This window comes from Muntiacus reevesi, chromosome 1 (genome assembly GCF_963930625.1).
Source record: "Muntiacus reevesi chromosome 1, mMunRee1.1, whole genome shotgun sequence".
NCBI classification, from domain to species: domain Eukaryota; kingdom Metazoa; phylum Chordata; class Mammalia; order Artiodactyla; family Cervidae; genus Muntiacus; species Muntiacus reevesi.
The window spans coordinates 120849250-120870912 of NC_089249.1; the positions used below are offsets into that span (position 1 = coordinate 120849250).

The 21663-nt window shown below is 40.0% G+C and overlaps 1 protein-coding gene across 7 annotated transcripts in view; it reads left to right on the forward strand.

The window, feature by feature from the left end:
- TTLL7 (tubulin tyrosine ligase like 7) overlaps positions 1 to 21663 on the forward strand; it is a 161346-nt gene that overhangs the window by 39376 nt on the left and 100307 nt on the right. Inside the window, exon 1 of one of the 7 annotated variants that reach the window (XM_065910213.1) lies at positions 21495 to 21598. The exons of the other annotated variants lie outside the window; for them this stretch is intronic. The gene's annotated coding sequence lies outside the window, so the exon portion shown is untranslated. Of the gene's footprint in view, positions 1 to 21494; positions 21599 to 21663 lie in introns of those variants that run through there. 7 annotated transcript variants of the gene reach the window in all.

Below are 21663 nucleotides of genomic sequence, written 5' to 3' on the forward strand. Positions count from 1 at the left end.
GCAAACCACTTCAGTATTCTTGCCTTGAGAACCTCATGAACAGTATGAAAAGGCAAAAAGATAGAACACTGAAAGATGAACTCCCCAGGTCGGTAGATGCCCAATATGATGCTGGAGATCAGTGGAGAAATAACTTCAGAAAGAATGAAGGGATGGAACCAAAGCAAAAACAACACCCAGTTGGTCAATGTGACTGGTGATGGAAGCAAGGTCCAATGCTGTAAAGGGGAGTATTGCATAGGAACCTGGAATGTTAGGTCCATGAATCAAGGCAAATTGGAAGTGGTCAAACAGGAGATGGCAAGAATATATGTTGACATTCTAGGAATCAGCAAACTAAAATGGACTGAAATGGGTGAATTTAACTCAGATGACCACTATATCTACTACGGTGGGCAAGAATCCTTTAGAAGAAATGGAGTAGCCATCATAGTCAACAAAGAGTCCAAAATGCAGAACTTGGATGTGATCTCGAAAACGACAGAATGATTTCTGTTCATTTCCAAGGCAAACCATTCAGTATCATAGTAATCCAAGTGTATGCCCCTACCAGTAATGCTGAAGAAGTTGAAGTTGAACGGTTCTATGAAAACCTACAAGACCTTTTAGAACTAATACCCAAAAAAGATGTCCTTTTCACTATAGGGGACTGGAATGCAAAAGTAGGAAGTAAGGAAACACCTGAAGTAACAGGCAGATTTGGCCTTGGAGTATAGAATGAAGCAGGGCAAAGGCTAATAGAGTTTTGCCAAGAGAACAGACTGGTCACAGCAAACACCCTCTTCAAACAACACAAGACAAGACTCTACACATGGACATCACCAGATGGCCAGCATTGAAGTCAGACTGATTGTATTCCTTGCAGCCAAACATGGAGAAGCTGTGTAGAGTTAGCAAAAACAAGACCGGGAGTGGACTGTGGTTCAGATCATGAACACCTTATTGCCAAATTCAGACTTAAATTGAAGAAAGTGGGGAAAACCATTAAGCCATTCAGGTATGACCTAAATCAAATGCCTTATGATTATACAGTGGAAGTGGTAAATAGATTTAAGGGACTAGATCTCATAGACAGAGTGCCTGATGAACTATGGACAGAGGTTCGTAACACTGTACAAGAGAGAGGAATCAAAACCAACCCCAAGAAGTAGAAATGCAAAAAAGCAAAATGGCTGTCTGAGGACACCTTACAAATAGCTGTGAAAAGAAGAGAAGGGAAAAGCAAAGGAGGAAAGAAAAGATATACCCATTTGAATGCAGAGTTCTAAAGAATAGCAAGGAGAGAGAAGAAAGCCTTCCTCAGTGATCAATGCAAAGAAATAGAGGAAAACAACAGGATGGGAAAAACTAGAGATATCTTCAAGAAAATTAGAGATACCAAGGAAATATTTCATGCAAAGATGGGTTCAATAAAGGACAGAAATGGTATGGATCTGAAAGAAGCAGAATATATTAAGAAGAGGTGGCAAGAATACACACAAGACCTGTACAAAAAAAATTTCATGACCCAGTTAATCACGATGGTGTGATCACCCACCTAGAGCCAGACATCCTGGAATGTGAAGTCAAGTGGTCCTTAGGAAGCATCACTACGAACATAGCTAGGGGAGGTGATGGAATTCCAGTTGAGCTATTTCAAATCCTGAAAGATGATGCTGTTACAGTGCTGCACTCAAAGTGTCAGCAAATTTGGAAAACTCAGCAGTGGCCACAGGACTGGAAAAGGTCAGTTTTCATTCCAATCCCTAAGAAAGGCAATGCCAAAGAATGCTCAAACTACCGCACAATTGCACTCATCTCACGCGCTAGTAAAGTAATGCTTAAAATTCTCCAAGCCAGGCTTCAGCAATACATGAACCACAAACTTCCAGATGTTCAAGCTGGTTTAGAAAAGACAGAGGAACCAGAGATCAAATTGCCAACATTTGTCTGATCATCGAAAAAGCAAGAGAGTTCCAGAAAAACATCTATTTCTGCTTTATTGACTATGCCAAATCCTTTGATTGTGTGAATCACAATAAACTGTAGAAAATTCTGAAAGAGATGGGAATACCAGACCACCTGACCTGCCTCTTGAGAAACCTGTATGCAGGTCAGGAAGCAACAGCTAGAACTGGACATGGAACAACAGACTGGTTCCAAATAGGAAAAGGAGTATGTCAAGGCTGTATATTGTCACCCTGCTTATTTAACTTACATGCAGAATATGTCGTGAGAAACGCTGGGCTGGAGGAAGCATAAGCTGGAATCAAGATTGCCTGGAGAAATAGCAATAATGTCAGATATGCAGATGACACCACCCTTATGGCAGAAAGTGAAGAAGAACTAAAGAGCCTCTGGATGAAAGTGAAAGAGGAAAGTGAAAAAGTTGGCTTAAAGCTCAATATTCAGAAAACTAAGATCATGGCATCCGGTCCCATCACTTCATGGCAAAGAGATGGGGAAACAGTGGAAACAGTGTCAGACTTCATTTTTTGGGGCTCCAAATCACTGCAGATGGTGACTGCAGTCATGAAATTAAAAGACGCTTACTCCTTAGAAGGAAAGTTATGACCAACCTAGACAGCACATTAAAAAGCAGAGACATTACTCTGCCAACAAAAGTCCGTCTAGTCAAGGCTATGGTTTTTCCAGTGGTCATGTATGGATGTGAGAGTTGGACTATAAGGAAAGCTGAGTGCAGAAGAATTGATGCTTTTGAACTGTGGTGTTGGAGAAGACTCTTGAGGGTCCCTTAGACTGCAAGGAGATCCAGCTAGTCCATCCTAAAGGAGATCAGTCCTGGGTGTTTGTTGGAAGGACTGATGCTGAAGCTGAAACTCCAGTACTTTGGCCACCTGATGCGAAGAGCTGACTCCTTGGAAAAGACCCTGATGCTGGGAAAGATTGATGGCAGGAGGAGAAGGGGACGACAGAGGATGAGATGGCTGGATGGCATCACCGACTCAATGGACATGGGTTTGGGTGGACTCTGGGAGTTTGTGATGGACAGGGAGGCCTGGTGCGCTGCTGTTCATGGGGTCGCAAGGAGTCGGACACGACTGCGTGACTCAACTGAAATGAACTCCTATCAACAGTGTATGAAGGTTCCCTTTTCTTCATACCCTCTCCAGCATTTATTATTCATAGAGTTTTTGATGGTAGCCATTCTTACAGGTGTGAGGTGATAGCTCATTATTTGATTTGTATTTTTCTAACAATTAGCCATGTTGAGCAACTTTTCGTGTGCCTGTTAGACATCTGCATGTTTTCTTTGGAAAGGTGTCTCTTTAGGTCTTCTGCCCATTTTTTGATTGGGTTGTTTGTATTGTTGATATTGAGTTGTAAGAGTTGGTTGTGTATTTTGGATATTAACCCGCTGTCAGTGACATCATTTGCAAATATTTTCTTTCGTTCCATAGACTGTCTTTTAATTTGGTTGATAGTTTCATTTGCTGTGCAAAAAGCTTTTAAACTTAATTAGATTCCATTTGTATATTTTTGCATTTATTTCTTTTACCTTATGATAGTTACCCAAGAAAATACTGCTACAGTTTATTTCAAAGAGTGTTCCATCTATGTTTGCTTCTAGGAGTTTGATGATTTCTCGTCTTATATGTAAGTTTTTAAAGCATGTTGAGTTAATTTCTGTATATGGTGTGAAAAAATGTTCTCATTTCATTGTTTTGCACGTGGGTGTACAGTTTTCTCATCACCACTTGTTGACAAGACTTTCTTTTTCTCCATTGTATGTTCTTGTCTCCTTTGTTGTAAATCAATTGACCATAGGTACATGGGTTTATTTCTGGGTTCTCTATTCTATTTCATTCATCTTTGTGTCTGTCTTTGTGCCAGGAGCATGCTGTTTTTATTACTGTAGCTGTGTAGTATTGTTTGAAGTCTAGGAGGGTTATACTTCCAGCTTTTTTTTTTTTTTTCTTTCAAAATTGTTTTGGCAATCCTGGGTCTTTTATGATGCTATATGAATTTTAGATTCATTTATTCTCATTCTTTAGAAAATACCATGCGTATTTTGATAGGGATTGTGTTAAATCTATAGATTACTTTTGGTAGTATGGCTGTGTTAACCATATTTACTCTTCCAATCCAACAGTGGATATCTTTCTGTTCCTTTGTATGTGTGAGAGCGTGTGTGTACTCAGTCGCTCAGTCATGTCCTACGCTTTGTGACCCCATGAACTGTAGCCAGCCAGACTCCTCACTCTATGGAATTCTCCAAGCAAGAAGACTGGAATGGTAGCCAATCCCTTCTCCTGGGGATCTTCCCGACCCAGGGATAGAACGTGGGTCTCCCGCATTGCAAGCAGATTCTTTACTGTCTGAGCCACCAGGTCATTTCAGTTCAGTTCAGCCGCCCAGTTGTGTCCGACTCTTTGCGACCCCAAGAATCGCAGCACGCTGGGCCTCCCTGTCCATCACCAACTCCCGGAGTTTATTCAAACTCATGTCCATTGAGTTGGTCATGCCATCCAACCATCTCATCCTCTTCTCCTCCTGCCCCCTTCTCCTCCTGCCCCCAATCTTTCCCAGCATCAGGGTCTTTTCCAAGGAGTCAGCTCTTCAAATCAGGTGGCCAAAGTACTGGAGTTTCAGCTTCATCATCAGTTCTTGGTTGGATCTCCTTGCAGTCCAATGGACTCTCAAGAGTCTTCTCCAACACCACAGTTCAAATGCATCAATTCTTTGCACTCAGCTTTCTTTATAGTCCAACTCTTACATCCACACATGACCACTGGAAAAACCATAGCCTTGACTAGACGGACTTTTGTTGGCAGAGTAATGTCTCTTCTTTTTAATGTGCTGTCTAGGTTGGTCATAACTTTCCTTCCAAGGAGTAAGCGTCTTTTAACTTCATGACTGCAGTCACCATCTGCAGTGGTTTTGGAGCCCCCCAAAATAAAGTCTGACATTGTTTCCAGTGTCCCCCCATCTATTTCCCAAGAGGTATTGGGACCAGATACCATGATCTTAGTTTTCTGAATGTTGAGCTTTAAGCCAACTTTTTCACTTTCCTCTTTCACTTTCATCCAGAGGCTTTTTAGTTCCTCCTCACTTTCTGCCCTAAGGGTGGTGTCATCTGCATATCTGATGTTATTGATATTTCTCCAGGCAATCTTAATTCCAGCTTGTGCTTCTTCCAGCCCAGCGTTTCTCATGATGTACTCTGCATGTAAGTTAAATAAGCAGGGTGACAATATACAGCCTTGACGTACTCCTTTTCCTATTTGGAACCAGTCTGTTGTTTCATGTCCAGTTCTAACTTTTGCTTCCTGACCTGCATACAGGTTTCTCAAGAGGCAGGTCAGGTGGTCTAGTATTCCCATCTCCTTCAGAATTTTCTACAGTTTATTGTGATCCACACAATCAAAGGCTTTGGCATAGTCAATAAAGCAGAAATAGATGTCTTTCTCTAACTCTCTTGCTTTTTTGATGATCCAGCGTATATTGGCAATTTGATCTTTGGTCCCTCTGCCTTTTCTAAAACCAGCTTGAACATCTGGAAATTCTCAGTGCATGTATTGCTGAAGCCTGGGTTGGAGAATTTTGAGCATTACTTTACTAGCGTGTGAGATGAGTGCAATTGTGTAGTAGTTTGAGCATTCTTTGGCATTGCCTTTCTTAGGGATTGGAATGAAAACTGACCTTTTCCAGTCCTGTGGCCACTGCTGAGTTCTCCAAATTTGCTGACATTTTGAGTGCAGCACTTTCACAGCATCATTTCATGATTTGGAAATTGGAATTTCCATCACCTCTACTAGCTTTGTTTGTAGTGATGCTTTCTAAGGCCCACTTGACTTCACATTTCAGGATGTCTGGCTCTAGGTGGGTGATCACACCATCGTGATTATCTGGGTCATGAAGATCTTTTTTGTACAGGTCTTGTGTGTATTCTTGCCACCTCTTCTTAATATCTTCTGTTTCTGTAGGTCCATACCATTTCTGTTCTTTATTGAGCCCATAATTGCATGAAATGTTCCTTTGGTATCTCTAATTTTCTTGAAGAGATCTCTAGGCTTTCCCATTCTGTTGTTTTCCTCTATTTCTTTGCATTGATCACCGAGGACGGCTTTCTTATCTCTCCTGGCTATTCTTTGGAACTCTGCATTCAAATTGGAATATCTTTCCTTTTCTCCTTTGCTTTTCCCTTCTCTTCTTTTCACAGCTATTTGTAAGGCCTCCTCAGGCAGCCATTTTGCCTTTTTGCATTTCTTTTCCATGAGAATGGTCTTGGTCCCTGTCTCCTGTATAATGTCACAAACCTTTGTCCATAGTTCATCAGACTCTCTGTCTATCAGTTCTAACCCCTTAAATCTACATCTCACTTCCACTGTATATTCATAAGGAATTTGATTTAGGTCATATCTGAATGGTCTAATGGTTATCCCTACTCTCTTCAGTTTAAGTCTGAAGTTGGCAATTAGATGTTCATGATGTGAACCATAGTCAGCTCCAGGTCTTGTTTTTGCTGACTGTATAGAGCTTCTCCATCTTTGGCTGTGACGAATATAATCAATCTGATTTTGGTGTTGGCCATCTGGTGATGTCCATGTTTAGAGTCTTCTGTTGTGTTGTTGGAAGAGGGTGTTTGCTATGACCAGTGCGTTCTCTTGGCAAAACTCTATTAGCTTTGCCCTGCTTCATTCTATACTCCAAGGCCAAATTTGCCTGTAGTTCTTCTTCACTCTCTGCCATAAGGGTGGTGTCATCTGCATATCTGACATTATTGATATTTCTCCAGACAATCTTGATTCCAGCTTGTGCTTCCTCTCGCTCAGCATTTCTCATGACGTACTCTGCATGTAAGTTAAATAAGCAGGGTGACAATATACAGCCTTGACGTACTCCTTTTCCTATTTGGAAACAGTCTGTTCCAAGTCCATTTCTAACTGTTGCTTCTTGCCCTGCATACAGGTTTCTCAAGAGGCAGGTCAGGTGGTCTGGCATTCTCATCTCTTTCAGAATTTTCCACAGTTTATTGTGATCCACAGAGTCGAAGGAATGGCATAGTCAGTAAAGCAGAAATAGATGTTTTTCTGGAACTCTCTTGCTTTTTTGCTGATCCCGCGAATGTTTGCAATTTGATCTCTGGTTCCTGTGCCTTTTCTAAACCAGCTTGAACGTCTGGAAGTTCATGGTTCACGTATTGCTGAAGTCTGGCTTGGAGAATTTTGAGCATTACTTTACTAGTGTGTAAGATGAGTGCAATTGTACGGTAATTTGAGCATTCTTTGGCATTTCCTTTCTTTGGGATTGTAATGAAAACTGCCCTCTTCCAGTCCTGTGGCAACTGCTGAGTTTTCCAAATTTGCTGACATATTGAGTGCAGCGCTGTAACAGCATCATCTTTCAGGATTTGAAATAACTCAACTGGAATTCCATCACCTCCACTAGCTCTGTTCGTTGTGATGCTTCACATTCCAGGATGTCTGGCCCTAGGTGAGTGATCACACCATTGTGATTATCTGGGTCGTGAAGATGTTTTTTGTACAGTTCTTCTGTGTATTCTTGCCACCAGGTAAGTCCAGAGAGATCTGATCCACTGCTTGTGTTAGCCACAGATCTGCTACCTGTGGCTCTGCTTAGATGCAGTTCCCAGTCCTCTTTTCTCCTCTGGTGGCTTCTCCAGGTCTAGTGCTAGTCTGTGACATAGAATGAATGGGCCAGAGCATCTACCCAACTCGTACTGCGTAGTGCAAGGACTTCTGAGAAATTCAGGTGGCCATGGTGCCAGGAGCTTGGCCTGCTTCTGGGACATGCTGTTTGTGTAAGCTCCAACAGTAGCCCCAGCAGCTGCCCTACCTGGGCCACATCCTAGGCATCTGGGTCATCTCTTCATCCCCAGATCAAATCTTTTCCCAGGTCCTGGGTGCTGTAGATTCTGTGTCAAGCTGTGACATGGATGAGGGAGGCTGGAGTGTTCAGTTGGCTGAGACTGGCAAGCAAGGAGGCAGTGGTTTCCAGGGCAGCCCTCTCTCGCCTTCTATGCCCTGGGGACATAGCAGTCCTGGTGCACTTCTCATCAGTGGAGTCGGCTTCCCCAGTTTCATCTGTCCCTGCGGTTCCCTATGCAGTCAAGGTGGCTTGTCTCCTGTGCTTGGACCCCAGGACTGGGATATCCAGTCTGGGCTGGGCCCACTCATTCCCCAAGACAAGCTCCATCCGTGTGACGTCCCTTTTCCTCTTATTTCTCTCAGGGGCATAGATCCAACCTGAAGTGTTTCTTCCCATCCTGCCCACTTCTGTGTAAATCTTTCTTGCAGCCTTGGTTATATAGGAGTCCTTCTGCAGGTTTCTAGTTAGTTTCCCGTGAGAATTGTTGCACTTGTGGCTGTGTTTGTGGAGGGAAAGGTGAGCTCCACACCCCACATACACTGCCGTCTTGATCTCCTGTATATGGATTACTTTGGATACGAGGTAACATGAAAAATAATAAATCTAAATCCTATGAGGCACCACAGAAAATCAACTTCATTAATTTTGTATAATAGTAAATCTATAACACTGAGGTGCATGTTGTGAACTTATGGTATATATTTAATTTTACTCATTCTTAGGCTCGACTTTTATTAAGTGTATTTCTGTTGATATAATCAGTATTTCAGTTTGTTTTTGATGAATTCTTATCTTTTAGGTAGTTTTGGATATGCTAAACTACTTTTCTGAAGGATAAATGTGTATGTTGAAGGCAGGACACATTTTTTTTCTCAATATAGCATCTAATAAACGTGGCTTAAACACTTAAGAATCTGCCTTCAGTTCAGGGGACCTGGGTTCGATCCCTGGGTCGGGAAGATCCCCTGGAGTAGAGAATGGCTACCCACTCCATTATTCTTCCTTGGAGAATTCCATAGATAGGGGAGCCTGGAGGACTACAGTCCATGGGACTACAAAGAGTCAGACATGAATGAGTGATTAACACTTTCAAAACAGTGAGCGTTAAAAGATGTTTATTGCCTTAATTAGAAATGTAATGAAATAATGGAGGGTAACTAAACTTTTAAACAGAGTAGTGGTACATCTCAATAGTATTTATTTATTCTGTGTGAGAAGGGAAAGTAGAGGTCAAGAGAAGAAAGAATTATTAAAAAAGAAATTTGTACTATTGGAAAGTTTAGTGTCTGTGGGTATTATATTATTGAGCACTGGTAAATTTTGGGCACTAATTTTATTCTGCATTCTGTTATTGTTTTTAGAATGAAGGACAAAAATAGTTCTGTTTCTTTGCAATTCTATAAAAGGACTGGTTTCACAGCAAAGATTGTGGTGCCAGATAGTGTTTTTAAAGGTCTGGAATGACTCTGGGGAAAGAGTCTTATTTTAAAATGAGCCAAACTTATTAAAATATAGTTAAGTTTAATTAGTTTTCTTAATAGTGGAGTTTATTAGATAAAAGCTATTAGTATTTTACTTCTTTCCAAAAGCTGTTCTTGTAAATTCTCTTTACACCTTGTGTAATGGTCTAGAAATAAAATAGTCTTATTTTTCCTTCTATCTTTAGGATATTAATGGTGACACACCAGCTTAGTTTAGCTGATGGGGGATACAGAGCATTATATGAACTAGGTTTGTGCATTTTGTTTTCTTTCATATGGATTTTCTATACTTAGACTGCATGACTCTTTATGGCTTAATTTTACTGGGATTTAATTTAACTTAGAGGGACTTGAACACTGTGACAAATTTACCTGATTCTAGAAATTAATACAATAGAAATTTAAAAGAATATACAGTTTTAAAGGTTGCACTCCATTTGCAGTTACAAAATATTGGGTATCTTCCCCAGTTGGGCAACACATGCTTGTAGCCTATCTTACACCCGATAGTTTGTATCTGCTATTCCCTCACACCTATGTTGTCCCTCCCCTCCCTCATCACTGGTAACCACTATTTGTTCTCTATATCTGTGAGTACTCTTTGTTAAGTTCAAAATCTCCGGTAGAATTGTATCTCTCTGATATGGAAGCTCAGCAGTTTAGCTGCTATGTTCCAGGCTCTGTGTTTGAGATTGAAGACTATGTAAATTAAGACATTTTTAAAGCTGCTGCCTTGGAGACAGTTACCTCATAGAGGAAACATATAATGAAGTCTCTTCTTATTTCTCTTGATTTTTGGCATTTTATGTAATCACATTTGCATTTCAGGATGGAAGCAAGAAAGAAAATAAATGAGTGTCCATCACTTGTGTACCTCCCTTAACTGGAAAGTCTCGCTCAACAACTTTCATCTATACTCACTGGCCAGAACTTGGTCACATGGCCATGTATACCTGTAAGAAAGTCTGGGAAATGTAGCTATTTAGATCAGTACAATGCCACATCTAATAGTTACTCAGGTGACTTAGTAAGGAGGAACTAGTGAAAGGCGACTACATAGCTAATAGTCTTTCTTCATGTGTTAGCTTACTAACTGATATGGATGACATCAGAGGCTTAAAAACCCAATACATTTTATGCATTTAAGACTTAAAGCACATTTTAGAAGTAGATAGGTAAGATGAATAATAGAACTAATATATACCCTAAAATTGGTTACAGGGTGTGCATTGAATGAGTATCAAACATGAAAATCAAAGAAAGAGATAAAGATGATTTTGCTTTACTTGACTGTAATGATGCCTTTGCCTAAGATGAGAAACATGAGAGACACGTCAGGTTTTCAGCAGAAGCTAAACAGTCAAGTTTTGGACTGTTGTGCTGGCATCAGATGACTGTTGGGTGATGTCACTTGTTCACCAGCTGCACATTTTGGTATCTATTGTGCCTTTTCTGGCAGGGAAGAGAGAAGCGGATATTTCAAAAATTCTCCACTTCCCCTAGTCCCTTTCTTTCATCATGTGGTATAGGTCACTGAAATGGAAAGATGGGTTTAAAGAACCTCCAGTTACAATTTTATAGCTTAGAACAAGAGAGAGGTCTTTGTGGAGTCAGCATGAAAGTGAAAGTCATTCAGCCATGTCCCCCTCTTTGTGACTCCATGAATTATACAGTCCATGGAATTTTCCAGGCCACAATACTGGAGGGGGTAGCCTTTCCCTTCTCCAGGGGATCTTCCCAGGCCAAGGATCAAACTCAGGTTTCCCAACCCAGGGATTAAACCCAGGTCTCCCACATTGCAGGCAGATTCTTTACCAGCTGAGCCACCAGGGAAGCCCAAGAATATTGGAGTGGATGGCCTATCCCTTCTCCAGCGGATCTTCCCGACCCAGGAATCCAACTGGGGTCTTCTGCATTCAGGCAGATTCTTTACAAGCTGAGCTGCCAGGGAAACCCAGCATGGCTTGAGTATTTTGACAATGCGAGGTTCAACTGTCTTAGATATGGTACAGCTCTTTGCAGGGTGGGAAAAAGAAAGGGGCAAATGGATTTACAAAAGTGAATGATATATCCACAGGTTAGTTGATAACATAATGTGTTATTCCTAGGGAGCAAGTGAGACTTTCTTTTAGGTTACTGGAGAATTCTACAGAACTGCAACATTATATTCTAGGAGAAATGTACCCAAAGCAGCTTTTAACTGTCCTTAAGCATTTGATGGCTATATTATGTAATTAGCCTGTCATCTGTCACTTCAATAATTTACTTATAGCTGATACTGGCTTTGAATTTTATTTAGTTCAACATTTTTGAGTGAGCTTTTTGCCTTTTTCATTATCATAAGTACTGGAAATAGAACTATTAATAAGGAAAACAATGCTTTCAAGGCGTGCTATGTTATCATTACCTATTTATCAATCCCAATTCTTTCATGTCATACTACACTAAATTCCAAACACAAGGGATTCCACAGAGCTTAGTGGAATTTTGTATGGGTACTGTAATTTAATTATAAACATTGAGCAGATGCTAAGCAGGCTAAGGCAATTTGAAATATAAATATGCAGTACATTAGTGGGAGTTACCCCCTGTTGCTCAAGGTCAATATTAATTGTTGCTAGAGTGAATAAATACTTTTCTGTTTATTCTTGTATAATGTCACATTATGTAAGACTCCCTATTGGGTCTTTACAAGTGTTTGATTAAATGGTTTTTTTAAGGTCTAGAACACACTACAGAAGTAGCTTTTGAAAATATACCCCGTCTGAGAAAGGGAGACAAAAGCTTCTATGTTCAGGGAGTATGTAGCTTCTGTAAAAATCCTTTTAATTTGTACACACAATGAGTGGTGGCAATGTATTATTGTTATGACAGTTGTTTGGATGATGTCATTTGTTCACTCATCAGACAGCTGGGCATTTTGAAAATCTATTATTGTTTTCTGGCAGAAAGCACAGAAATAGGAGCAGTTATGCTTCAGAAGGGACCTTTCTGTGTTTAACTAAAAACATTTTATTTATAAAAGTGGATGTTTTTCTTATCTTTAGTCATCACAAATTCTTTTGTCTTATTTTCCATTTTTTCCATCCATCCTTTTCTGCAAATGTAAAATTATAATCATCTTATCCCTCAAAGTGGCTTTTCTTTCTGCCTTCTCTAGATGAACGGTGCCGTCTTCTGCTCAGTTCTCATAAGGCAGAGACCTATAAGTCATCCGAGATAAATTTTTCCTTCTTGATCACCAGGTTCTGCTGTTCTTCTGTAGTAACCCTATTCTTTCTCTCTGTGTCTGTTGCTTGTTTCCATGATCAAGCTCTTACCATCTCTCTCCTGGAGTTTTGTAACTCTTGAAACTCTCTGTTCACCCCTGCCCCTTTCCCATCCATTCTCCACAATAGCTGCTGGTGTAACCTACCAAAAAGAAATTTGGATTATGTTACTCCTCTTTAGGGGGCTTTCCTGATGGCTGAACGGTAAAGAATCTCCTGGAAATGTAGGAGCTGCAGGAGGTACAGGTTACATACCTGGGTTGGGAAGATCCCCTGCAGGAGGAAATGGCAGCCCACTCCAGTATTCTTGCCTGAAAAGACCCATGGACAGAAGAACCTGGCCGGCTATCATCCAAAGGATCACAAAGAGTTCACATGACTAGAGCACACAACACAATACACTCCTCTTTAAATCTGTCAGTGATTCCCATCACATTGCTCATGAATCGGAGTTGGACCTAAGTTTTCAACAGTCTAATTTAGAATGTAATACTTTTAAGGAGACAGACAGTGGTTCAAACAAAAGTATTTTCACTATTTCATTTCTGCCTATTCTTTCAGAAGGCTATAATGATAAAGGTATATTCATTTTTTATATTAGGAGTTACATCTTTGGCATATAGGAACATAGATGCTCACATTCTGTAAAACAGGACTGGTTATTGGAAGTTCTCTGTTTCTCTCAAGAGGTATCGGACTTGGTGTTTATCATTTCCTTTAGGGGTTTTACACTCTTCTTTTATATGCATTAATTCCTAAGAGAGCTATATTATACCTCAATGTTATCATATATTACTATTTTAATAATTTTAAACTTCATATAAATAATGTACTACTGTATAATGTATTCCTCAACTCTCTTTGATCTGCATTGTTTGTGAGATTCATCAATTCATCATGTACGTCTAGTTCATTTATTTTCACGTGTGTATAGTACTTTCATTGTATGAGTATACAACAATGTAAGCACTCTCCTGTAGATTTTCATTTCATCCACTTCCCCACTGTTTTTCTGCTCTCCATGACCTTTTCAGATCAAGCGCCTATGCTACTGGCCCAGTACTTGAGAGTAGGGGTTGTAAAATTGATCTTTGTGATTGCTATTAACTCTCAAATGTTTAATTGTTTTTGGTAGGTTGCTTATCTTTAAAATGAATGTCTCTGTTGGTCAACATTGGTAACTGGTTTGGGCATGAACAGGGGTATAAACTCTCTTTCTAAATTAGTAGAACCTCACCTCACGTAGCAGGGCTGTCTGCAGTAGCAAATGAGATCCTTTGAAGCAAATGCCTTTCCCTTCTAGCTGCTCAGGGCCCTGGGTGGCATGTGGTTTCTCTACTTGTTGCTTGGCCAGGAGATTTTTATTTTTTGGCTGCAGTGTGGCTTGTGGGATTCCCGACCAAGTATCAAACCCATGCTCCCTGCATTGGGAATGCAGAGTCAACCCCTGGACCGCCAAGGAAATCCTGACAAGGGGATTTCTAAGTCATCCATATGGCTTGGCTTCAGAAGACCAGTGAGGAGGGAATAGGCTCCCGTAGTGGCGTCCCTTAGTTTCTTAGAGTTTGTGCGTGCCATTGGCCCTTTGCCCTCTACTCCAGTGATTCTCAAGCTTTAGCCTGCGTCAGAATTGTCTGGAGGGCTTGTCAAGTGCTGGGCCTCACCCCGAGGTTTCTGATTCAGAAGATCTCGGGCTGGCTATGAGAATATGCATTTCTAATAACTTCACAGCGAATGCTGGTGCTGTTGTTTCTTGGCCTTACTTTGAGAATCAATCACTGCTCTACGCCAACATTTCCCAGTCTTTTAAATGTTATTACTTTTTTTTGACGCATGGACTCCTTTAATATTAATTTATAACTTACATCACTACTATAAAATCATTTTAGAATTTCATAATTTTTACATTTTATAAAGACAGGCTTTAAGTTAAAAAATAAATTCTATCAGCATAGTGTTAAGCACTGTGGTTGTCTAGAGCCTTGCTGCAAAAGTGTAGTCTCTGGACCAACACTCCTGGGAACTTGTTAGAAATACAGACTGTCAGACTACACCCCAGGCCTAATGAGTCAGAATCTGAACTTTAACAACATACTCAGGTGATTAGTATGTACATTAAAATTAAACTTGGTGATCTAGGGCTCACATTAAATCTAGTCCTAACAATATTAAAACAATAATAAACACTTCAAGTTTTAACATTTAACAGGTAGCACATGTTTTGTTTACTTTCATTTTTCAAAGTTTTCTTATAAGAAAAAGCACCATTTCTTTGAAAATAAAAATATGTCAAATTTGGTTTGGAGCCCAAGTGCTGAAATTTAATGTTTTAAAGCACAAGAATGAACAAAATTGTATTCATGACCTGATGTTTGGAAATATTATTTCTTGTACCTACAAAAAAACAACAGCCTTATTTTGATGATCTTGGTGAAATAATAGATTTCTCACTGCTACTTGCAATAATGGCCCTGCAAATAAGACCTTATGAGTATGATGAGTGTTTTCCCCCCAATGTGAAAGCTTAACTGGATATAATTTTTGTTATATTTATTATTTTTTATTTTTCTTGAAGTAGTCATTGAAACATCTTTCATCAGTTCAGGATGATGAAAGTTTAGGAATAACAGTTTAGGAATCTAGAGAGAATTATTTTGAGGCAGATTAGCATAATTATCATTTTATAACATTATTTATGTTTTAGTGTCATTGTTCAATATACCTCTTTTCTTTAAACAGCTATCTATGGGGATAATAATACCAGAATACCATTTAGGGTTGGTACATCAGAGTTTTTTAAATGTTGACTCCTAGATGTGTGCCTGGAACATAGTATGTTTTACAAAAGTGACTGTGTCAACACCGTCTTCCTCATCTTCCTCCTTGTCTTATTCCTCTTTATCACCTTTGTTATTTCAGTCCATAGCAGTTCAGGATGGAGGAGTTTAATTACCCAGTGGGTAAAGCCAAGGACTAGACTGGACCCAATACAGACTCTTCAGCTATTTATTTTTCTAGGCAGGGGAGAATGCTATAGAGTAGAGCTATGGAGAACTATAAAATAGTACTAGGTTCAAATAGAGTGTAATCAAAGTTTGAGTCTGTGGTGGTTCTTAGTGTTATTTACTAGTTTTTTTTTTTTCCTGCTAGTCATTTGATATGATAGCACTTCCTAACTCTTGTTCACTGCGGTCATGTGACTGCTTCAGACTGTTGAATTGTGAGCAGAAATTCTGTCATGGGTTGCCTGGATAAGATCCTCCAAAGCTCTCTTGCCCTCTGGCACAGTGACTGGTTATTGTTAGGACGGTGGCTGCTCTCACAGCTTGGGCTTCTCTGTGATTATGGTATGTGGAGCACCCTACCAGTCTTTGGTTTATATGTAGCATCATCAAGGATGTTTTAAACTCCTGAGATTATTTCAGCATTTCATAGCCTGAACTGGATAATAGATTTTTTTGATGAGTTTTGAGAACTAAAATTATGGAAGTGGGATTAGGAGTGAGCTAGATTCACAAAACTGTGATACGAGGAGCCGAGAACCAGAGAGGGTCCTGAGGAGTGTGTCACAATCTAGTGTCAGCACACGCTGGGGACACCGTGGAGGGGGTGATTGAGATCTCAGTCTCAAAAGTATGTAAAATCAGTTACATCCATTGTGAGACATATTTGTTCCACCCCTGGTCAGTGTGAAAATAGTAATATAAAAATTAATGTAGAGAATAAAGACATAGGAAAACTAGGGTTTAGGAAGAAGAATCACTTTGAAGGGCTTAAAGATTGTTCAGTATCGAGAAAGTAGTCACTTTCTTCATTTCCTCCTTATTATATGTGTTCACATCCGTCCATGGTTGCATGCCCATATCTGCACTTATGCATAATATTTTTATCAACTCTGTTTGTGATAACAAGTCATTGCCTTCCTTGGTAAATCATCCCCAGTAAGGCCTGTCTGGATACAATATTTAAAATTACAAAACTTCATCCTCCCCGCTGCTCTGCCCCTACCACACTCTTGAAATCTACCTACCAACTATCTAACTACCAACTGTTTTTTTCTCCATAAAGCTTAGCATTTTCTTAAGTTTACTTATTTAATGTTTGCTGTTATTATTTGTCTCTCCCCAACTAGAATGCAAACACCACAAAGAAAGAAAACTGTTAAATCCATTTTATTTACTGAGAACAGCACCTGATCCATAACAATATTGGTTGAATTGCAATACATTCATGAAGGGAAACAGGAAGTTGATCTGGGTACCACCAGCTGCCTAGGGTATCCAAAAAGAGAGGCTAAATCTGCTAGGACTTTGTGATTTCAACTGCATTTTAAATCGCAGTTTGATTCTGTGGCTGTCATTCCCTAGCTTTTAAAATAGTTCCCGTCAAACAGAGTTAAGCTTCTTTGAGAAATCCTTAATATGTTTAAAGACTGAGCTTTGAAAGTAGTACAGTAAGTGGGAAAGAACATGGACTTTAGAGACAAATTACTTCATTGTCACCTATTAAGGTGTGACTTTGGGCAAGTTACTTGCCATGGAATGTAAACTTTACCAAATGTAATATTAGAATCAAAAGTTCTTTGTATGGACTAAATATTACACGTAAAGGTATGTGAAAGCGGTTAGTGTACAGAAGGTACTGGTTTGTTTGAGTCTCATGCTCTTCCTCTCATTACCAGAAAAACAACTTTTCTTCCTGTTTTTTTTGGGCCACACTATGTGGCTGTGGGAACTTAGTTTCTGGAGCAGAGATTCAACTCCAGCACCAGTAGTGAAAACTCCGAGTCCTAACCACTGGACCCCAGGAAATGCGCTTTTATCACATTTTTACTCGACATTATTTTACGTATTTTCAGTTTAGCTCTAATTTTGATTCCTACTGACCGTTTTTGTTAGATTATTTTAGTAATCTATGGTAAGCTAAAATTTCACAAATATGTACAAAACACCCATATATAGCATCACCAGGGCATGGATTGGGGGGACTGTTGGGGGTGGTCAGAGTTTCCCTGTTTTTTACATGAAAGAAAAATATCTTTGTCTTCATCATGTTGTCATACAACATAGCATCCTCAACTGGTTGACATTTTAGACTTTAGAGCTGGAAAGAATCAGTTCTTTCCTTCTCCATATTAAGAAATTAAGTCATTTGTCTGGTAGATGGCAGGGTAAAGGTAAGAATTCTAATTGACTTCTTGCTCAAAACTCTTTCTACCATATTCTTTCATCTAACTGAAATATAAAATTTGAATATTTTTATTCTCAACATGATAATGTTGACACAGACTTTTATCACATATATTTAACTTTTTGAACAGGTGATACGGGCTTTGGGTACTAAAGGGTATACATGGAAGACTTCCTTAGCTCTGCCCCCAGCTATTATTACAAAAGGCCACCACTGCTCTATAAACATATCCATCATTTTACAGAAATGTGAACTTTTATGTGCTTTGCTTTTTTTGCTTAAAAATATGAAAGTTATATATATAGCTTCTTAGAACTCCATAACCACCTCTTCTTGTTCCCACGTGTCATTAGTTAATTTTGACTAAAGATTATTTTAGTCTTTTGTAAAGATTATTTTCTTTAAATTCATGAACAAGCTCTTATTGAGTACTATGTTAGGCACTATTTCAGGGCCTGGGAGTGGAGGAATGAACAGGATAGAAGAAAACCACCGTTTTTCACAGAGCTTAGTTTCTTGGTTTGTGATTGGTGCTATGATAGGGATGCAAATGGTCTCTGATAGACAAGAAGAGGGAGAAATGAATTTTCTTCAGCCAATGATCAGAAGAAGCTTTAAGGAAAAAGCAGAAATTTATGTGGATTTTAAGTGATGGGTAGAAATTCAGGAAGAACTGTGAAGAAAGAATACTATCACAATGTATTAGCATTTTATGTAGCTGTTGTTTTGCGTGGTAGCTCTTGGTGTTCTACATTTAAAGTTACTATCCTTGAAATTTTGGTAAATTGATTTCTCTTGGAAATGGCTTCCTTTCTTGCAAAATAAAATTGTGTTAGAAATCAATTTCTGCTGATCTCCTAATTCTTTTGCTCCTAATTTGTTTATTTGAACTAGATAATGAGGGTTTTTATAGATGACTTTTACGTATTTGACCTTTTTCATACAGTTATAAATGTTTTCATCTTTGTTTTACATTTTTCTTAAGATTATATATGTTTACCTTGTAACTGGGGCTTCCCTCTTGGCTCAGACAGTAAAGAGTCTGCCTGCAAGGCAGGAGACCTGGGTTTGATCCTTGGTTAGGAAGATCCACTGGAGAAGGGAATGGCTACCCACTCAAGCATTCTTGCACAGAGAATTCTGTGGACACAGGAGCCTGGCCAGCTATAGTCTGTGGGGTCACAGAGTCAGACAAGGCTGAGTGACTAACTGAGTGACTAACACTTTCACTTTCATGTTGTAATTAACTACTATTTGCTTTAATGCAGTTGTGTGCTTACAGCAGAGGTTGTCAGCCTTACTACACACTAGACTCATTTACAGAGTTTTAAAAATTGCCAACATCCATTGTATCATAGAAAAAGCAAGAGAATTCCAGAAAAATATCTACTTCTGCTTCATTGACTACGCTAAAGCCTTTGACTATATGTATGACAACAAACTGTGGAAAATTTTTAAAGAGATAAAAATACCAGACCACCTTACCTGCCTCCTGAGAAACGTGTATGCAGGTCAAGAAGCAACAGTTTGAACCAGACATGGTACAACAGACTGGTTCCAAATTGGGAAAGAAGTGCATCAAGGCTGTATATTGTCACCCTGTTTATTTATGTGCAGACTACATCATGCAAAATGTCAGGCTGGATGAAGCACAAGCTGAAATCAAGACTGCCAGGAGAAATAACAGTAGTCTCAGATACGCAGATCACAGCACCATTATGGCAGAGAGTGAAGAGGAACTAAAGAGCCTCTTGATGAAGGTGAAGGAGGAGCGTGAAAAAGCTGGCTTAAAACTCAGTATTCAAAAAACTAAGATCATGGCATCTGGTCCCATAAATTCGTGGCAAACAGATGGGGAAACAATGCAAACAGTGATAGACTTTATTTCCTTGGGCACCAGAATCACTGCAGATGATAAATGCAGCCATGAAATTAAAAGACATTTGTTTCTTGTAAGAAAAGCCATGACAAACCTAGATGGCATATTAAAAAGCAGAGACATTACTTTGCCGACAAAGGTCCGTCTAATCAAAGCCATGGTTTTCCCAGTAGTCATGTACAGGTGTCAGAGTTGGACCATAAAGAAGACTGAGCACCCAAGAACTGATGCTTTCGAATTGTGGTGCTGGAGAATACTCTTGAGAGTCCCTTGGACTGCAAGGAGATCAAACCAGTCAATTCTAAAGGAAATCAACCCTTAATATTCTTTGGAAGGTCTGATGCTGAAGCTGAAGCTCCAATACTATGGCCACCTGATGGGAAGAACTGACTCATTGGAAAAGACTTTGATGCTGGGAAAGATTGAAAGCAGGAGGAGAAGGGGATGACAGAGGATGAGATACTTGGATGGTATCACTGACTCAATGGACAAGAATTTGAGCAAGCTCCAGGAGTTGGTGATGGACAGGGAAGCCTGGCATGCTGCAGTCCATGGGGTCTGGGACTGAACAACAACAAATGCTGCTGCTTATGCCTTGCCTGGGTCTAGGGTGTGGCTGGGGTACCATGATTTTCAAAAGGCCCCAGGTGATTTTACTTAGTAGCCAAACTTCAGAAACTGTTGGGTTATTTCAGAGGTAACTGAAATATACTTCTCCTTTTGGAAAGAAGGTGGCCATGGCATTGTCTGAGTGATGTGATCAATCTGTCATCTCAAATCTCTTGTTTAGATAAAGTGAAATGGTGAGAATTGAATGGCAGATTGAAGTCCTGGAATTTGTTCGAGCACTTTTCTTGTTATTTACCAAATCATAAATGGAATTAAGTGTATCAACATTCAGAAAACTAAGATCATGGCATCTGGTCCCATCACTTCTTGGGAAATAGATGAGGAAACAGTGGAAGCAGTGTCAGACTTTATTTTTTTGGGCTCCAGAATCACTGCAGATGGTGATTGCAGCCGTGAAATTAAAAGACGCTTACTCCTTGGGAGCAAAGTTATGACCAACCTAGACAGCATATTAAAAAGCAGAGACATTACTTTACCAACAAAGGTCCGTCTAGTCAAGGCTCTGGTTTTTCCACTGGTCATGTATGGAGGTGAGATTTGGACTATAAAGAAAGCTGAGCAATGAAGAATTGATGCTTTTGAACTGTGGTGTTGGAGAAGACTCTTGAGAGTCCCCTGGACTGCAAGGAGATTGAACAGTCCATCCTAAAGGAGATCAGTCCTAGGTGTTCATTGGAAGGACTGATGCTGAAGCTGAAACTCCAATACTTTGGCCACCTGATGCGAAGAGTTGACTCATTGGAAAAGACCCTGATGCTAGGAGGGATTGGGGGCAGGAGGAGAAGGGGACGACAGACGATGAGATGGCTGGATAGCATCACCGACTCGATGGGCATGAGTTTGAGTAAAGTCAGGGAGTTGGTGATGGATAGGGAGGCCTGGCGTGCTGTGATTCATGGGGTCGCAAAGAGTCAGACACGATTGAGCGACTGAACTGAACTGAACTGATGCAGAGAATAATTTTAAGGCCTTTAATTCTTGTGTGGTTGGGGGAAGGAATAATAATTCTTGTTTTGTGTGCTGTGCTTAGTTGCTCAGTCTTGTCCAACTCTTTGAGACCCCGTGGACTGTAGCCCACCAGGCTCTGTCTATGGGGATTCTCTAGGCAAGAATACTGGAGTGGGTTGCCATCCCCTCCTCAAGAGGATCTTCCCAATCCAGGGATCGAACTCTGGTCTCCTGCATTGCAGGTGGATTCTTTACCGTCTGAGCCACCAGGGAACCCAAGAATACTGGAGTTGTTTGCCATGCCCTCCTCCAGGGAATCTTCCTGACACAGGGATCGAACCCACGTCTCTTGTTTCCTGCATTGGCAGGTGGGGTTGTTTGTTTTCTTTTTTTACTACTAGGGCCACCTGGGAAGCTCAGTTCTTGTTTTGAG